Source organism: Silene latifolia, chromosome Y (genome assembly GCF_048544455.1).
Source record: "Silene latifolia isolate original U9 population chromosome Y, ASM4854445v1, whole genome shotgun sequence".
Classification (NCBI taxonomy): domain Eukaryota; kingdom Viridiplantae; phylum Streptophyta; class Magnoliopsida; order Caryophyllales; family Caryophyllaceae; genus Silene; species Silene latifolia.
The window spans coordinates 241,501,329-241,507,720 of record NC_133538.1 but is presented as its reverse complement, the minus strand read 5'-3'; positions in this window follow the sequence as shown (position 1 = coordinate 241,507,720).

The window sequence follows — 6,392 nt, the reverse complement described above, 5'->3', positions numbered from 1 at the left end:
GTTAGCCCGGATTTCTTTGGGACAACATGGGTTGGACTAACCCATTGACTATCGGAGATAGGATAGATCATACCTACATGAAGGAGTTTGAGTACCTCTTTCTTCACAACATCCATCATTGGAGGGTTCAAACGCCTTTGTGGTTGTCGGACGGGTTTTGCTTCATCTTCAAGAATAATTCGGTGCATGCATAAAATGGGACTAATGCCTTTGATGTCGGCCATTGTCCACCTAATTGCTTCCTTATGTTGCTTAAGAACTCGGATGAGAGCCTCTTCTTGCTCCTTAGTAAGCTTGCTTGAAATAATTACCGGTAAAGTTTCTTCATTTCCTAGAAATGCATACTTCAAGTGGCTTGGTAAGGGCTTCAATTCAACAATCGGAGGCTTGACAATAGAGGGAACGGGTTTCTCCTTTGGTAGCTCTTCTAACAATTTGGAAGAAAGGAAGAAAAAATCTTGGACAAGAGCAAACTCGCACGGTGCGAGTTCTGGCCCTGGGAAACTCGCACCGTGCGAATTCAATGCTGTTTTCCGGATTTCTTCCTTTTCTTCCCATTCTTCCATTGGGGGATTTTCCTCTAGGTCCTTTATTGTTTCCTGCAAATTACAAGACAAAGCATACCCCGTATCCTCTCCAACCAATCCATTAGCCAAAACAACATCTAATGCATCAACTTTGCACAATTCATACACGGTTTGCACAATTGGTTCAAAAATTTCAAGAAAACACAAAGATGAAGTATCGGATGGGTATTTCATAGCCTCATGTATGCTATACTCAATCTTTTCCCCCTCTAATTCCATTGTGAGGCGTCCACTAGACACATCAATCTTGGTGTTGGAAGTTCTCATGAAAGGCCTTCCCAACAAAATGGGAGTGGAGCCTTTCTCGGGTTCCATTTCAATCACATAGAAGTCGGCGGGGAAAAGCATTTCCCCCACCTTCACCTAGACATCCTCCACAACCCCTTTAGGATAGATATTGGACCTATCGGCTAAAGAAATGACCGTACGAGTCGGTTTCAAAGGCCCTAACTTGAGTGACTCATAAAGGTAATTGGGCAAGACATTAATAGATGCACCTAAATCAAGCATAGCATGTTAACAATCCAAGTCTCCAATTTTACAAGGGATGGTGAACATGCCCAGATCACTACATTTTTGTGGCAAACGTTTTTGAAAAATTGCCGACACATGTTCACTAGCCCTTACCTTTTTCATGCTTTTTGCCTTATTGGTCCTCTTAGTAGTGCACAACTCTTTCAAAAATTTTGCATGCTTGGGCACACTACTAAGAAGATCAAGAAGAGGAATGTTTACCTCCACTTTATGAAAGATATCATAAAGGATTGAAGTCTTCTTATCAATTATCCTTGTATCATTCAAAGCACTTGGAAATGGAGCTTGTGGCTCATATTCCGGAAGCGGTTCATTGACCCTTACTTGTTGAGGCGTAGATGCTTCCCCTTGTTCCACTACCACTTCAATTTCATCTTCAACCACATCCTCCACTTCATGAACAATAGGAGGTGGTCTTGTCTTCTTAAGAGCCTTGGGTGCCTCTACCAACTCTCTACCATTCGTTAAAGAGACCGCTTTTGCTTGTTCCTTGGTGGGTGGAGGAATGGTGTAAGAAGGGAGACTCCTTCCTTGGGTGGGTTGAGAATTGAGTGTAGTGAGAATTTGACCAACTTAGGTCTCAAGGTTAACAAACCTAGAGTCGGTGAGTCGGTTTTGTTGAAGCACGGCGTTTTGAAATTCCTTGGTATTGTTTTGCATTGCCATTTGATTCATGGTAAGTGTTTTCATCATTTCTTCCAAGGAATTTTGTGATTGGTTTTGATTTTGATTTGGCTTTTGAAAGGAAGAATTTGAAGGCCCTTTTTTATTTTTATTTTGGTTTTGGTTTTCACCCCAACCCATATTTGGATGAGATTTCCACCCTTCATTGTAAGTGTTGGAATAGGGGTCAAACTTCCTAAACCCAATAGCCTTCACCGCTTCAATTGCCTCCTCCGTTTGCAAAGATGGACACCCATCGGTGGGATGAGTTGGATCATTACAAAGACCACAAAATTTCACATGAGAAGCACTCCTACCTCCTTTTGTAAGTTCCTTCACCAAATTGGTAAGAAAATCAACTTTCTCCTCCATATGGTTGGAGCTTTGTCTTGAAGAGGATGTCTCACTTGTCTTCCTAATTCTCCTCCCAAAATTCCTAGAGCTTCCTACCATTCTTTCAATCAACTCATTTGCTTCTTGGACCGACATATATTCAATCCCTCCTTGGGTAGCGGCTTTAATCATCCTAGCATCATCCTCAAGTAGACCACCACAAAAGTTCAAGAGAAGGTCGTGGTCGGTATACCCATGGTATGGGCAACTAGCAAGAAGTTGTTTAAACCTCTCCCAATACTCATACAAGTTCTCCCCATCCATTTGTTCAACATTACTTATTTCTTTCTTCAATTGAGATGAGAGACTAGCGGGAAAATACTTTTCTAAGAAAGCCTTCTTCATCAAATTCCAAGTGGTGATGCTCCCGGTAGGAAGATAATAAAGCCAATCGTTTGCCGCGTCCTTGAGTGAAAAAGGGAAGGCCCTTAGTTGAAGTTGCTCATCGGTAACCCCAATAGGCTTCATGCTTGAGCAAACCACATGAAATTTGTTTAGATGCTTGTTGGGATCTTCCGTGCTAAGTCCATGGAATTGGGCAATTGGTGAATGAGCCCGGACTTCAATTCAAAGGTGCCATTTTCCGCCAAGGCCGGAAAGGAGATACACAAGGGCACTTGTGTGAGATCCGGGGCGGTAAGTTCCTTAATGGTTCTAGGCCTTGGTGGGTTCTCTCTCTCACCATGTCCATGTGGTTGTTCTTCCTCACGATTACCCATGATGATTTGAATGGGTATGGGTTGGGATTCAAAAGAAAGGGTGTCCTCTTCTTCTTGGTCTTGTTGAGTAACGGGGTTAACTTCTTCAATAACCGGAGTGTCTCTTCTAATACCTCCTCCTATCCAAGCAAGTGATCTTTGAATTTCCAGATTGAATGGAAAAAGTGGTTCACTTGAATTCCTAGTATTGATCATAAACAACTCTACACAAGATCACACAATCAAAAAGTTCACACAAGTGATGAACAAGACATTATCAACAAGAAATAAAGATTAACTAACACAAGTATCCTAAAACACAAATAAAACACACTAGCAAAACCGTTACCTTCCCCGGCAACGGCGCCAAAATTTGACAAGCCTAAAATGTCACAATAAAAGACGGTCAAATTAACAATTTATATACCATTAAACACACTAATTAGCACTAATTATAAACTAGTAAAATAGTAAGCAAGTGATCGAACCCAAGAGAAGATGGGTTTTGCAATAGTGAAATTAAAAGAGCAATTAGGACAATTGTGACAACAATAACAACAAATATGTAAAAAGGGGGGTTTTTGGTTGAGTTTTCAAGGACAATTAAAAGAAATTCAAACAAGAGTATGAGGCAAGCAATCAAACAAGTGAGTTTTAAGATGGAAATTAATCAATTTTAAGAGAAACTTAACCCGGCCGAAAGTTAGGCACTTTAGTTGACAAAACCCCTCAATCAATCCTTCTAATCAATATTATTGTCCTATTAGTGAGATTAAATCTCCAAATTCCCTTAATTAGAAGTCAATCACAAGGAAATCACACTTAATAATTGACCCAACTTATCAACTCCTCTAGTGCAAATCACACACATAGATTCATTAACAAGAAGATGAAGCAATAGGAATCTAATAGGTGGAATTACTCACAATGAAATCACAATTAATGAGCAATCACAACTTAATCTCTCTAATGTTGATTAAACCAAGAAGAAATCACATTCATTAGTCTAATAACAAGTTGTTGCAACATGGGATTATAAGGAAATCACACTTAATAAACCCAACAACATATAAATTAAGGAACTTGGAAAGATTATGTAACAAGGAAATCACACTTAATCACAATAATCCAACAAGGATTCCAAAATTAAGCAATTAAACACAAGAGATTAAGAATAATAATAATAATTAAGGAAAGATTAAGGAGTCTTACAACCAAAGATTAAGCCTTTGAGTCAGATTAAGAAAGGGAGATTAGTTCTCCATGCTTAGATCTAAACCCAATTCAAAAAGATGAATAATTCCAAAATTACAACTTGATTAATTAAAAGAGCATAAGATGTCTTAACCTACTTGTAAACATCCTATTTATATTCTAACGTAGCCTAATAATTATGGGCTTAACAAAGGAAAGGCCCGTAATACAAAACGCCATCAAACCCAGAAATTTCGTACCGTGCGAGTTCTGGTGTCTGGAAACTCGCACGGTGCGAGTTTGGTCCTGGAACGCACTTTTCTTTCGTGCTTTACTTGATCCTTTGGAAAGCTTTTTCGTGGTATTTCTTCAATGCTTGTTCTTGGCTCTTCCTTGGACACTTCTCTCTATCTCTTGGCTTCTTAATCTTCATTTGAAACCATGCTAAATGGTGAAGCACATGGAATTGGCTAAATAACGTCAAAATCGTCAAAAACCGTCACCAAGTGTTACCAAATGAGCTTAAAATGGTGCCAAAACTATGTTAGGAGCCCATCAGTATGCTTCTGAGCTGCTTGGTATATTAGCTTCTGCTCTTCAACTGCTCCGGCCTGCTGCCCCTATTGATGAATATCAGGAGCTTACAAGTGATGCTTCAAGAACTGTTGATATTCAGGTTCTTGGCTCATTCAACTTCGAGTGCAACGAAAAAGCATTTATAATTAAAGTTTTTAATTTGTCTTTTGGATTCACCATAATGGGAAATTTTGGCGCCTCTGAATTTGTGTATCTTATAGTAGTATTATGTGTACCTGGAGCATAATTTTGTGTATCCACCCATCACCACCTCACCCACCACCACAGTGGTAGGCAACTTCCCTTATAACCACCGACAATATCAATGCCCACCTCATACGGGTCCACTCTATCAACGCCCACCTCAGAGGCTAAACATCAGTTGCGTAAATGTGTAAAAGAATTACTCCAGTGCCCTGAATCCTCATACAGCCCCTTTATCCACCAGTTTTCGTTTCAAGCCGAGAAGGGCCAAACAATGGAATACTTGTACCTGCATGTTGAATACTACCAATCCACGATGAAGATTTCAATACATTTGTGATGCTATGACATTTGCTACCCTATTCTTTACCATTGAAACTTAAATAAACAATCAAAAGGTCAAAATGAGGAAGTGATGATAACAAGAAGTAGCTCCAAAGGAGTATTGGTCTATAGTACAAGGGAATTATTATGGTCATGCATTTTGAAGAAACAACAAAGCGCTTCAATTACACCATCATTCATGTAATGAGTAATGAGTAATGAGTATGGCATTGCCACCAATAATTTTGGAACATTAACAGTGGAAATACATCCTTCACTCATCTAATTGATTCATCATTCTTGCCATACACACATTCACTACTAGAATGAAATGAATTCAAATACAGTAAGATGTCGTCAATTGAGTCCAAAAACATGAAATGAGAAATAGAGATTTGAATTAACACATGAAATGAGAAATAGAGAGCAAAAGATGGTTAATACGAGAGATGAAAATCCATACAACATGAATGGTGATACCTCTGATTTTTGAATTTCAAACATGGTAACTATGAGCTCCTCCACATCACAAGGCTCTATACTTCAACTTCATATCTCCTGATAGGTAGTCAGCTAATATGTACATAACAATTACTCAATTGTTAATCCTTAAGTGATTTGTGTATCTAAATGATATTATGTGTGTATCTGAAACAATATTTTACGTATCCACCCACTACCACCTCACCATAACTACCATTGCCCAACCCATCATCACCCTCATAACCATCACGTTAATGCCACTGTCGCCGGCGAATACTCCGGTGACCAAAGAAAGAAATGCTAACCATTTTCGTCACTGTGGACAAGGCCCTCGGGAACTGCGTCCGCGGGATCCACACTAGGCATAATCGACTCGAGGTTCTTTCGAATCGAATTAAGACAAATTAGAGTCGCCACCAAGTTTTTTGGGAACTTGGAACCGTTCAAGTCAACTTTACACCTTTCATCGAAAAGCATAAAGCCAATCGACTACGAGTGATTAAAGATAAAGACTTGTACCCTATATCACTCGATTTGAATGACTCTCGTAATCCAATGGTATTTAGACGGATCCACAAACCATAGATCTTGAGTAAGGGGTGAGGGTACGTGTTAGGAAGCCCATAAGGACACCTAACCCCGCCCGTCAATAACGGCCTCTACTAAGTCAAGTGTCGGATTTCAAACAAGGTCATAGCTACTACGATATATGATATGCAAACATCGTTTTCAAAAC